At 37.2% G+C, this 12,478-nt stretch overlaps 1 protein-coding gene across 11 annotated transcripts in view; it reads right to left on the bottom strand.

The window, feature by feature from the left end:
* ZP4 (zona pellucida glycoprotein 4) overlaps positions 1-12,478 on the bottom strand; it is a 702,723-nt gene that overhangs the window by 385,808 nt on the left and 304,437 nt on the right. For 9 of the 11 annotated variants that reach the window (XM_079900738.1, XM_079900744.1, XM_079900732.1 and 6 more), the window contains one exon: positions 3,813-3,881. The exons of the other annotated variants lie outside the window; for them this stretch is intronic. The gene's annotated coding sequence lies outside the window, so the exon portion shown is untranslated. The remainder of the gene's footprint in view (positions 1-3,812; positions 3,882-12,478) is intronic. 11 annotated transcript variants of the gene reach the window in all.

The following is a 12,478-nucleotide window of genomic DNA, read 5'->3' as shown; positions in this document are numbered from 1 at the left end:
AAGAAAAACAGAGCTGGAGGAATCAGGCTCCCCGACTTCAAACTATACCACAAAGCTACAGTAATCAAGACAGTATGGTACTGGCACAAAAACAGAAATATAGATAAATGGTACAGGATAGAATGCCCAGAGATAAACCCATGCACATATGGTCACCTAATTTACAACAAAGGAGGCAAGAACATACAATGGAGAAAAGACAGCCTCTTCAATAAGTGTTGCTGGGAAAACTGGACAGCTACTTGTAAAAGAATGAAATTAAAACAGTACCTAACACCATACACAAAAATAAACTCCAAATGGATTAAAGACCTAAATGTAAAGCCAGACACTATAAAACTCTTAAAGGAAAACATAGGAAAAACACACTTTGATGTAAACCACAGCAAGATCTTTTTTGACCCACCTCCTAGAGAAATGGAAATAAAAACAAAAATAAACAAATGAGACTTAATTAAACTTAAAAGTGTTTGCACAGTAAAAGAAACCATAAACAAAAGAAAAAGACAACCAGAATGGGAGAAAATATTTGCAAATGAAACAATGGACAAAGAATTAATCTCCAAAATATACAAACAGCTCACAGAGCTCAATATCAAAAAAACAAACCAAAAAAAAGACAAAGGATTAATCTCCAAAATATACAAACAGCTCACAGAGCTCAATATCAAAAAAACAATACAATTAAAAAATGGGAAGAAGGGGGCTTCCCTGGTGGTGCAGTGGTTGAGAGTCCGCCTGCCGATGCAGGAGACATGGGTTCGTGCCCTGGTCCGGGATGATCTCACATGCTGTGGAGTGGCTGGGCCCATGAGCCATGGCCACTGAGCCTGCGCGTCTGGAGCCTGTGCTCCACAATGGGAGAGGTCACAACAGTGAGAGGCCTGCGTACCGCAAAAAAAAAAAGAGTCACGTACCACAATGTTCATTGCAGCTCTATTTACAATAGCCAGGACATGGAAGCAACCTAAGTGTCCATCGACAGGTGAATGGATAAAGAAGATGGGGTACATATATATGATGGAATATTACTCAGCCATAAAAAGAAACAAAATTGAGTTCATTGTAGTGAGGTGGATGGACCTAGAGTGTGTTATACAGAGTGAAGTCAGTCAGAAAGAGAAAAACAAATACCATATGGAATCTAAAAAAAAAAAAAAAAACTGGTACTGATGAATTTAGTTGCACGGCAGGAATAAAGACACAGATATAGAGAATGGACTTGAGGACACAGGGTGGGAGGGGGAAGCTGGGGCCAAGTGAGAGTACCACTGACATATGTACACTCCCGAATGTTAAACAGTTAGCTAGTGGGAAGCAGCGGCACAGCATAGGGAGTTCAGCTCGGTGCTTTGTGATGACCTAGAGGGGTGGGATAGGGAGGATGTGAGGGAGGTTCAAGAGAGAGGGGATATGGGGACATATGTATGCATATGGCTGATTAACTTTGGTATACAACAGAAACTAACACAGTATTGTGAAGCAATTATACTCCAATAAAGATCTGTTAAAAAAAAAAGAATGAATGAACTTGAAGATAGGTCAATAGAAATTACAAAGAGAGAAAAGGTGGGGTGGGGGGTAAGGAAACAGACCAGAGTATCTAAATCTGTGGGTGATATTAAATATTCTAACAGAGACATAATTGGAATCCCAGAATAAGAAAAAAAGAGACTAGGGCAGAAGAAATATTTAAAGAAATAGTGTCAGAAATCTTCCATTGAGAGTGTCTAGAAGCAGTTATACCTCAATAATAAGCACAACTAGCATCCAGGTCTTGGTTTCTAAATACCATTGTCCAATAAAAGAAATATTGGAAAGGCCACAGAAGCCAAACTAAAAGAGGTTCCAATAATCAAAGCTAGAACAATTTGAGTAACAAAATGCTATAACTCAAAATGTAAAATACACGAGTCCATACTGATATAAATGACTAAATAAATAAATACATGAGAGAGAAGGAACAAATTTTCCTTAAAGTAGAATTCCAGATAATATATGCAGATACCTCCCTCTGAGAGGTACAGCTTAATCTACTCCCTCACACCCTTCAAGTACATGCTGAATTCAGCTGCTTACTTCTAAACAATTAAATATAGAAAGGTAAAAACATAGTAACTTTAAAGTGGAGAAACTTGACAAGCACTGCTATAACCAAGTAAAGTCAACATCAAAAGTGACGTCATGTTGACATTACATACCTTGGATATGATTATGATGATAACATAACAGCCTCTCTGTTAATGTTTTTCAAAAATCTCAGTCTAATCATGAGGCAGTATTAGAAAAACTCATATTAAATGAATTTCTGCAAAACACCTGACCAGTACTTTCAAGGTCATGAAAAATAAGAAAAGACTGAGAAACTGTCATAGACCACAGAAAGCATAGCAATTAAACGGAATATGGTATTCTTACTGGGCCTAGAATAGAAAAAAAGGCGTTAGTAGAAAAGCTGACAAAATCCAAATAAAGTCTGTAGTTTAGCTAATATACCAATATTAAGTTCTTAGTTTGACAAGCATAACAAGGATATGTGAGGTATAAACAATTAAGGGAAACTAGATGGATGATCAGAACTGGGTGAGAACTATCTGAACTATCTTTGGCACTTTTCTATAAAGCTAAAATTATTTCAAAATAAAATAAGTTTGTTAAAAAGTTAAGTGGAACAAAAATATATACATATATGTTAAGTGATTCAGGAAAAATTAATAGTTGTTAGTAGTTGTTGAATTAGTGAGATATAACTTATATTTTTCTTACTGTAAGGCTTAAAGTTTCCAATCTCTTGGTAGTTGATTTAATCATCCCCAATAAACAAGACTGATTACAAATGATTTTATGGAAGACATCCCAGTCATGAAATAAACCTCAGAGGAAGTGGCACTATTGTCTTGAGAATGAGTATTTCTTGCAAACTGAAATGTGTGAAAACTGATTTATTTTTCAAAAACATAAGTTAAGCAAGATACTTGGTGTTTTATATATTAGAAACTGTATTTCATGCTCTGACCAAACATAGTAACATTAGAAAAAGCCAAACATAATAACATTGGAGTTACTTCTTTAGTTAAGGAATTACCTCTTGAATGTGATTTAGAATTTTAACATATGTGGCCATTTAGTTATAATGTTGTTTCATATAACCATTAACAATCAATGGGAAGAAAAATTCAAAGCCTAATTTACTGACAGTATTTTTCAGAGACTAATAGGAATTAAAATGTCAGGCTCTTCAAATCCCTCAGATTGTTCCATACAAGTAAAAAAAAAAAAAAAGTTGTATCAAAACTTCAAAAAGAGACTTAAAAAAATAAATAGAGCTTCAGGCACCTTTTGGACAGTAACAAAATATCCAATATTGTTAAAATTAGCATTCCAGAAGGAGGGAAGAAAGAAAATGGAGCTGAAAAAGTATTTGAAGAAATAATGGCTGAAAGTTTTTCTACTTGATGAAAGAAACACACGTACACATACAAAAAACTAAGTGATCTCCACCCAATTAAGAGTAACTCCAAGAAATCTTACCAAGATACATCATAATTAAACTTATGAAAACTAAAGACAAAAATTAAAAGACCCTGTGCCTTTGAAATCACCAACATCCAAACCAGCCTTGTTTTGTCCAACCAGACTTTTATAAGAGTGATAACTATGTTTGTATCTCACATAAGACATACTATTTGAAAATTTCAGTCATTTCTAGCCAAAACTATTTCTAACTAACATACAGAGCCAGAAAAATAAAACTAGGATTGGTCTTCGAAAGAGGAATGAAAAGCACTACCTCTGTTTGTTCAGAAACTTACATTTCAGGATGTTGTAGAGGTTTCATTATTCTTGAACATTTTCCTAGAATTTCTCATTCTCCAGATTCCCTAATAGGAAATAGGATAAATTCAGTCTTATATCCTTATAACTGAATAGCAACTGTTATTAATTTGTGGAAAAAACTGAATGGCACATCTTCCACTGATTAAAAATAATACATTGGTTATAAGAACAAACATTAATTTGTAGACAAATTCAGTTTTCTGCATAACTCTGACATAATGACATTAACTATAAAAAATGGCCTTGTCTATCACTCTCAAATTCTAAAATGTATTATGTGTTAAAAAACAAAACAAAGCAGGGACAAAATGTGCCAAGCTTGCAGAACTAGAAAGTTCAAAATTGTAGATTCTCGAAGAATGGAAATCAAGCCTCATTAACTCTAATTAGGCTTCCTGCGCACAGGCCTAAATTTCATTGCAGCAGGCTTCCTAGGTGGCTGATTCTTTGCAGTAAATGTCTGTTTAGAGTTTCCTAACCAAACAGACTAAATTTTGAGTAGTCTAATATACTCTTATCTTATTGAAATCTTTCAACAGTGTACTTTGATGGTCTAGAAGGTTTATCTTCATAAAGTATGCATGATTCACAAAGGCAGAAATCAGAAAGCTACAGTTTGCCTTATCGTATATTTGTTCTACATTTTATCTCTTGCACAGTTCAACAAATCAAGCATGGTTGGTTAATTTTATCAGTGACATAAAAATGGCATAATTAATTTAAATTATTTAATATAACCAAATGTGTGAGGTTCACTTGTATAGCCTTAGCATTTATTCTGTTCTGATTTATGATTGAATTAATTACTTATTTCCCTCATTAAGGTGTAAACTCCTTGAGGATAAGAGCACATCTCTCTCATTTTAAAAAATTCCTTCAGTATCTTGATCACTGCTTTACACACTAAATGCCACATTGAACCAACCTTTTAAAAGGAGTGAAACTAAAAATAAAGAAACAAAACCCACCACCTCACACTGAATAACTTGCAGATCCTCTAAGCAGAGCCTCTGAGCCCGATTAATGCTGCTCACTCTTTTGTTCCCTTTTCAGTAAAGGTGGTAAACTACGCAGCTCATGGGGGCTGATGTCCAGCTGGCATGTATAGGTGTGAGGGCACTGGAACTTTACAGTCAGTCCTTTGGGACCCAGCGATGTCAGAGCCATGCCAAGTGGTCACTATTAGAATATAACCTCTTTCATTTATTCTACAAAATCCAGTAGGGCAATGCAAAACTGCTCACTGAAGAGGACTAATTCCAACTGACATTTATACTGGTATTTACACATTGTACATTTCTGAATGGACATTACTTGTCTAGAAGACAACTAAAAAAATAACAAAATAAAAAGTGTTTAAATGATAAGTTTAAGGCTATGAGGAGCAAACTTGATTTCTATGTTTCTCAGTCCATATGGTAGAAGGTGGCTTTATCACACAACTCTGATGTTGACAACTTTGTTGAAGAGAGCAGACAGACCAAGACTAGCATATAATAGTTTAATCTCAAATTTGGGGAGTATTTGATTTAGGTGCCCATCCCTGGATCCATCACTTGTGCCCAGTTAGTAGGTTCATCATACATGGTATGACTACTTCTACTGAAACACTGGGAAGTGGGTAGGAGACAGGATCCCAGAAAGTGATGACACAGTCTACAGAAAAGGGCAAAAGGGGTCTGAAGACAATATAGTCGATGCCCTACGTGATGGATATTTGGGTATGTACACCAGTCTTCCACCCTCAAGCAAGAAGTCCTCCTTTTATGTGGAAGAAGGAGAATTATATATGAGTGCATCAGGCACATGCATCAAGGAAAAAACAGTGATCCAGAAATATAATTTTTCAGAAGACAATCTGATATTAGTGGAAGGAGGATCTCAAAAAATCTTCCTTGATTTAATTTCACCTTTTCACTTGGTTGAAGCTGACAGCTAATAAATAAAAATGTAAATATATAATTTAATGGATTCAATTAATAAAGTTAAATTAATTAAGTTTCATGGAGAGAAAGGCGATAGATGTGGTATACTTGTGTGTGTGCACACGAATGCTGATGTCCAAGACATCATCTTGAACAATGGGAGAAGTGCTGATTTCAGAATCAAGGTAATCCTTTAATTAAAAATGGCCTATTTCATTCTGAATTTGTAAAGCAAATGAATAGGTGCTGAAACGCCTGTGACCTTCTTTCAGTATGTCCTCATTACTTTGTTTCTTTCTCACTCTTAACAAGTAAGTTTGAAGTATTATCAAGATGAAGTGGCTTTTTTAGCAATGTTCAAAAGATTGGTTTTCAATTCCAGTTGATAATGCCAGCTCCCAATACACTGCTGTTTTTTCCTTCAGTTAATCCCTTTTGTAATACACCCCATCGTAGCTTTCTTTTAACGCACAAATCCAATTTTCTTTTAAGCAACACCAGGAATTATCTAAATGAACACAAACATTTTCAAGTGAAATAAAATAAGACATCAGAGAGATGATATTTTCAGGAAGTTATATATTTTTTCAGATTTGAATTGAAATAACAACTCTTTTTGGAATATAAGCTGGGAATGAAACTATTTTTTTCTTAACACTAAAAGATATCTGAAATAGATTCTGTAGGGAGCTGGTTTGAACAACTAATACTTTTAAAAGAAAAAGACACAAATAAGAATGTGCAGTTTTTAAGTAATGATATTCTACTTATAAATAGCTCTTTTTGTCACTATATGCTTTCAACTCTATATATGGAATAGATAAATAATGAATGTTGTCTTATGTTAGTAGCAGTATGATGTTCTTTCATTAATACGTTGGAAAAACTCAGAAATTTGCCATTAGCACATATTTCAACTTGTAGTTTATACCTAGCTTGGGTTTTCTGGCTTTGTTTCCTTCTCCTTGTTGCTGCATTTCTGGATCATTGTGTCTTAAAGAACAGCATGGACCAGATTAATCTGAGATGCTTGTTGATTGTACAGATTCCTGGACCCTATCTCAGTTATCCCATCCTACAATATTAGAACTCCTGGGGCTGAAACTCAGAGGTGAGTTTTAACAAACATCCAACATGGTTTTCTGAAGAGTGAATTTGAGTGACTGTACTTAAAGACAGAATCTAGGTGTTAAAGTTTTATGAACTTGAAAGATTTATGAAAATAGGTTCAATTTAATCAAATTCCTATCTGGGGGCTTCCCTGGTGGCGCAGTGGTTGAGAGTCCGCCTGCCGATGCAGGGGACGCGGGTTCATGCCCTGGTCCGGGAAGATCCCACATGCCGCGGAGCGGCTGGGCCCGTGGGCCATGGCCACTGGGCCTGCGCGTCCGGAGCCTGTGCTCCGCTGTGGGAGGGGCCACAACTGTGAGAGGCCCGTGTGCCGCAAAAAAAAAAAAAAAAAGAAAGAAAAATTCCTATCTGGTATGTTTTACTAATCAGTGGCATTCATCTAGTTTAATTTAGGGTCCCACTTATTCTTTGGCCCTCAGAGCAAAACTAATCTGATTGTAGGACATTGGAGGATTGGGCATGTTTCTTTGAGAAGTGAGTTGATTGTATAGATCAATCTTTACTGCAGAAATATTCTCAAACTTACTCCAGTAATTGTGTGAGTACCCATATTTCAACATTTTTGTAAAAAGCAGAAATGTGGAATATTTCACATCCCCTGGGGTTGTCCTCCGATCCAAATAAAGATACCTGGAGAATTAACAATAACAATTATAAAACCAACAACCTCCCCCGTTACCCTCAAATGCTACAAAGAATCGAGGTGGTCATCCAGCTCATTTTTCATTCCAGTGTTTGACCTTCTCTGAATGTTTTTAATATGCCTACTCATGAAATCTTCACAACCATTAAGGTCATCTCTTCCATTTGCAAGTGACTCTAATTATTACCAAGTTATTCCCTGTGTTGAGTTCCAGTCTTCCTCCCTTTAGCTTCTACACACCAGATCGTTTTAAACCCCAAAACAACATAAAACAAATGTAGTCTTTATTTGATATAATATCTTTTTAAAAAATTTATTTTATTTATTTATTATTTTTGGCTGTGTTGGGTCTTCGTTGCTGCGTGCGGGCTTTCTCTAAATGCAGCGAGTGGGGGCTACTCTTCATTGCGGTGCATGGGCTTCTCGCTGCAGTGGCTTCTCGTTGCGGAGCACTGACTGGATCTAGGCGTGCGGGCTTCAGTTGTGGCACGTGGCTCAGTAGTTGTGGCTCGCGGGCTCTAGAGTGCAGGTTCAGTAGTTGTGGCGCATGGGCTTAGTTGCTCCACAGCATGTGGGATCCTCCTGGACCAGGGCTCTAACCCATGTCCCCTGCATTGGCAGGCGGATTCTTAACCACTGTGCCACCAGGGAAGCCCCGGTGTAATGGCTTTATAAATGTTCCCTTATAAATTTGTCCCTGTTGATTTTTGCTTCTCCAAGCACACATGAGTATCTTTTTCATCTCTTCATATTATAACCTTAAGATTCTGCATGTACTTAGTCACTTGGTATGAACTTCAGTTTTTCATATTCCTCTTAAAGCAAGACTTACTGAAAATACTTGATCAGAAAAAGAAAGTTGTGTTTATTGTATCATTTAATCTGGAATTTATACTTCAGTTAAGACAGTCTAAGACAGGTATTTAAAATTTTATTTACTTTTTTTGAAATTGTTCTAATAGTTCTTTTATTTTCCTGGTAGCTATATCACATTAATTTACTCATTTTTGTTTTTCAGGCAAAGAAAACTGAATCATTTGGCTGTTAAGCACTGGTGTCTATTGTATATTTGTATTGTTGGTGTTATGGATCTACTGAAATGATTAAATGTATCTTATTGATTTGACCACATTTTTCTTGCTAGAATGCACTCATTCTGTGCATACCGATGAATAGCACTTTATTCTTATCGCTGGGATAGGTAAGCTATATAAGAAAAAAATTCCAGACTGACAAAGATTTATATTAAAATGAGGGAATACAATTTCATGTGGTGTACAAATATGAGGAAAGGAGAAACCATGTGATAAATATTCCAGTAGATTTTCAAGCAGATTCCATTGAGGAAACAGTGGAAAGAGGAATTCACAGTTTGAGGATAAAGGAGAGGAATTTTGAAGAGACTTCAAGCTCAAACAGGCTCTACACATAATAGTTAGAAATGTATTTAACTGAAGCATAAAATTTGGTTTGTTTTTGATCTTCTTAAGCAACTTCCCTGGTCCAATCAGCCCATGACCACTAGGCGGAAACCTGCAGCCCAGCAAAATATGGTTAATTGATCCATTGTAAGAACACCAGAGGAACCAAGCAAAGGAACAGATAGAAGTTTTGTAGGATTTGGGGAAGTGGTAACATTTAACTAAATCAGTTTTCTTTTTTTTTTTTTTTTTTAAATAAAACATTGATTTTGAAAGACTCAGAATAATGCTAGGCATTGTAAAGATATCAACACCAGATCTGGACTGCAAAGTGAAGTCAGGTTCCTGTTTCCTTGGAAACTACAAAAGTAAGATAGGTATGGAATTGTGTGTGCAGAAACCCCATTATCTGAAGCTATGCATCTGGGCTGGAGATAGAACAACTTGTCTGTGTCAAACAGACTTAGATCTTCTAGTCATGCCAAAGTTTCTAGTGGTCCATGACTTTAGAGAACAAATTTGTACAGTAAGAAAGCAATGATTAATCAAAAAAGGGATTATCATGGCACTTTACAAATGTGGCATGTATTTGGGAGCAATACGTTTCCTATCAACTGGCTTTATCTTTGTTAGGTATTCCCATCTAGTGAATGACTGAGCAGATCTTTACTTCCTCAGTCTGAGCTAACTTTTTTTTTTTTTTTCCGGTACGCGGGCCTCTCACTGTTGTGGCCTCTCCCGTTGCGGAGCACAGGCTCCGGACGCGCAGGCTCAGTGGCCATGGCTCATGGGCCCAGCCGCTCTGCGGCATGTGGGATCCTCCCGGACCGGGGCACGAACCCGTGTCCCCTGCATCGGCAAGCGGACTCTCAACTACTGCGCCACCAGGGAAGCCCCAGACCTTTTTGATTTTGTGTGAACTTTCTTCATTTGCTTTATGGACTACAACTCATTTTCCTGGTTTTGATTAAGGATTTCCTGTTCTGTGAACTCTTTCTTGATTCGCTCCCTATTACCCCTCCAGCCCCCTGGCCATCTAATTTGATAGCATCCTCCTTGGTATTTTGACCATGCCATTTGTGCTGGTTATTCTTCTTTCACCCTTCAGATCCATTCATTCTTCATCTCTCTCTGACTCGCTTTGTCTCACAAGAACAAGTCTGACGGTGGTTAATATTAAATTCAGATTTCAAGTGTGAGCAAAGACTAAACTGACATCACTTTCCAGGTATGTGAAGAAACTTTATTTCTTCTATATTCAGTACACAACTTCTTTTAACTGAAATCAATTGAGAGCAAGAATAGATGAAATCAGATAGGGCAAAAAGCATTGACACAATTGGCAAGCTGTGCTGGTTGTTCTCTCTTTGTTTCCCGAAACATTTTTGCCATTTGTTGCCCTGATGTTCGCTCTATGAGGTGGATTTGATTTACCTTGATTAACTATACTGCTCTTTAGATTACAGTTAGGCTCACACCATTTTCTGGGTTATGCCTGCATCCCTTTCTGGCTGTAGTTTTTGTTGAGTGGTTCTTCTTTGATAGCTCAAGCTCACAGTGGGCTCTCCTTGATATTTCAGACTGAGTGTCCCTAACAATTGTCCGCTGCCAATTCCTGGGAATGTCACCATCCCTTAAATCTGCTCACATCACTTTACATGGCACCTTTACTAACTCATTTTAATTAAATCTTTTGAGTATGCTATTTGTTTCCTGCTATGATTCCAGCTGATATACCTCACTTTAGCATACGTTACGGATTTCACTGTTCAGTGTTATTGATCTAGTTATCTATTTCCTCAAGTATTTTGAAGGCTTGATGATAATAAGAACAAAGATTTGATCTGACCTACAAAGAGTGTTTGACATGTTGAAAGAACTAAAGAATATTATTGAATGAATGACTGAGTGAATGAATAAAGTACCATCAGCATGTTCAGCAATGCTATTAAAACCATGAAGAATGTCACTACGGATGCTATGACAGATGAACCCTAACCATCATCTTTTGGTCTGGTGATTCAATCAGCTATTGGTTTATCATCCAGCTGCTGGATTCTAGCACGTTTTTCTTTTTTTAATTTTTATTTTATTTATTTATTTTCTGGTTGTGTTGGGTCTTCGTTGCTGCACGCGGGCTTTCTCCAGTTGCAGCTAGTGGGGGCTACTCTTGTTTGCAGTGTGCGGGCTTCTCATTGCAGTGGCTTCTCTTGTTGTGGAGCATGGGCTCTAGGCACGTGGGTTTCAGTAGTTGTGGCATGCGGGCTCTAGAGCGCAGGCTCATTAGTTGTGGCATTAGTTGTGGCACACAGGCTTAGTTGTTCCGTGGCATGAGGGACCTTCCCAGGCCAGGGCTCGAACCTGTGTCCCCTGCATTGGCAGGTGGATTCTTAACCACTGAACCATGAGGGAAGTCCCTTTAGCATGTTTTTCTATCTGATTTTCAAGGCTCTCATGAGAGAATTCATAAAGTAATATGCATATTCCAGATTTCATTAGGACATGATTTTCTTTTTTTGCGAATGCCCTGACACTCACAAAGTCTATTTAGAACCATGCCCTGGACTGCAGTCAAACTCATCTGTCATTGATATTCAGAATCTACCTGTGGTGATTGTGATTATTCCTTCACTAACTTGGTTCCATAAAAATAGCACATGCTATCATTTCTTCTAAATCAAGCTGAATCTGATTCCATGACCCTATCCTAGTGAGTCAGCAGGAAATTCAATCACAGTCATTATTTAGACTCTGTACCCCCCACCTGGAAAAGTCATACAATGCTCTTAGAGATCTTGTATAGCAACATGGTATCTGATCATCTGAATATACTGGTTTCCTGAAATACCCTTTGTCCAAAGCTGGAAGTCACTTTACAGTTGGTGATTCTGTTGCCTCTATTCTACGTGAGGCACAGAATTCTTTGCCAGGGCTGGAAGCAGTCAGACGCAGAATCCAAACTCCCTCTGTGCATCCTCTATTCCCCTTCTAGACAATGGAAAATTTCTTCATTGCTGACTTCAAAGAAATGAGCCTCCCTTTCCTCCCCTACACTATAATCTAGTCAAATAGCTCAAGATTAATTTGAAAAATCAAGATATGAAGATTTGTTGTCTGCAATCAGAGTCTGATTTTAGCTTTGCATAGCAAACTTCCTCTGAGTGGAAGGAGGGAGCATAAAGCAACTCGGTACTTTCTTGGAATGGAAAAAGGAATCACACAGAGATTAAATGCCTGACAAAGAGTTTAACTCAAAGCATAATGATAAGCTGTGAATTGCTTGATATCTAGGCTTGTATGGTCTTTGTAGGCTCAAAGTTACCCCAGCAGTTTGCAAATAATCTAATGATTAGTATATTAATAAATGTGTGATTAATGAATGAAATGAAATAAAGAAGAGGGCAAATAGATTATACCAGAGGCTTCATTGTTTGCTTTTATGAAAATGTACCATGCAGAAAATATGAGTATATTGACAAAAATATATGTAAATGTTTGACATAGTATAAACTAGATATCTA

The sequence above is a fragment of the Stenella coeruleoalba genome, assembly GCF_951394435.1.
Source record: "Stenella coeruleoalba genome assembly, chromosome: 16".
Taxonomy (NCBI): domain Eukaryota; kingdom Metazoa; phylum Chordata; class Mammalia; order Artiodactyla; family Delphinidae; genus Stenella; species Stenella coeruleoalba.
Note: the sequence above shows the minus strand (reverse complement) of the source record. Positions and strands in the feature narration are given on the sequence as shown.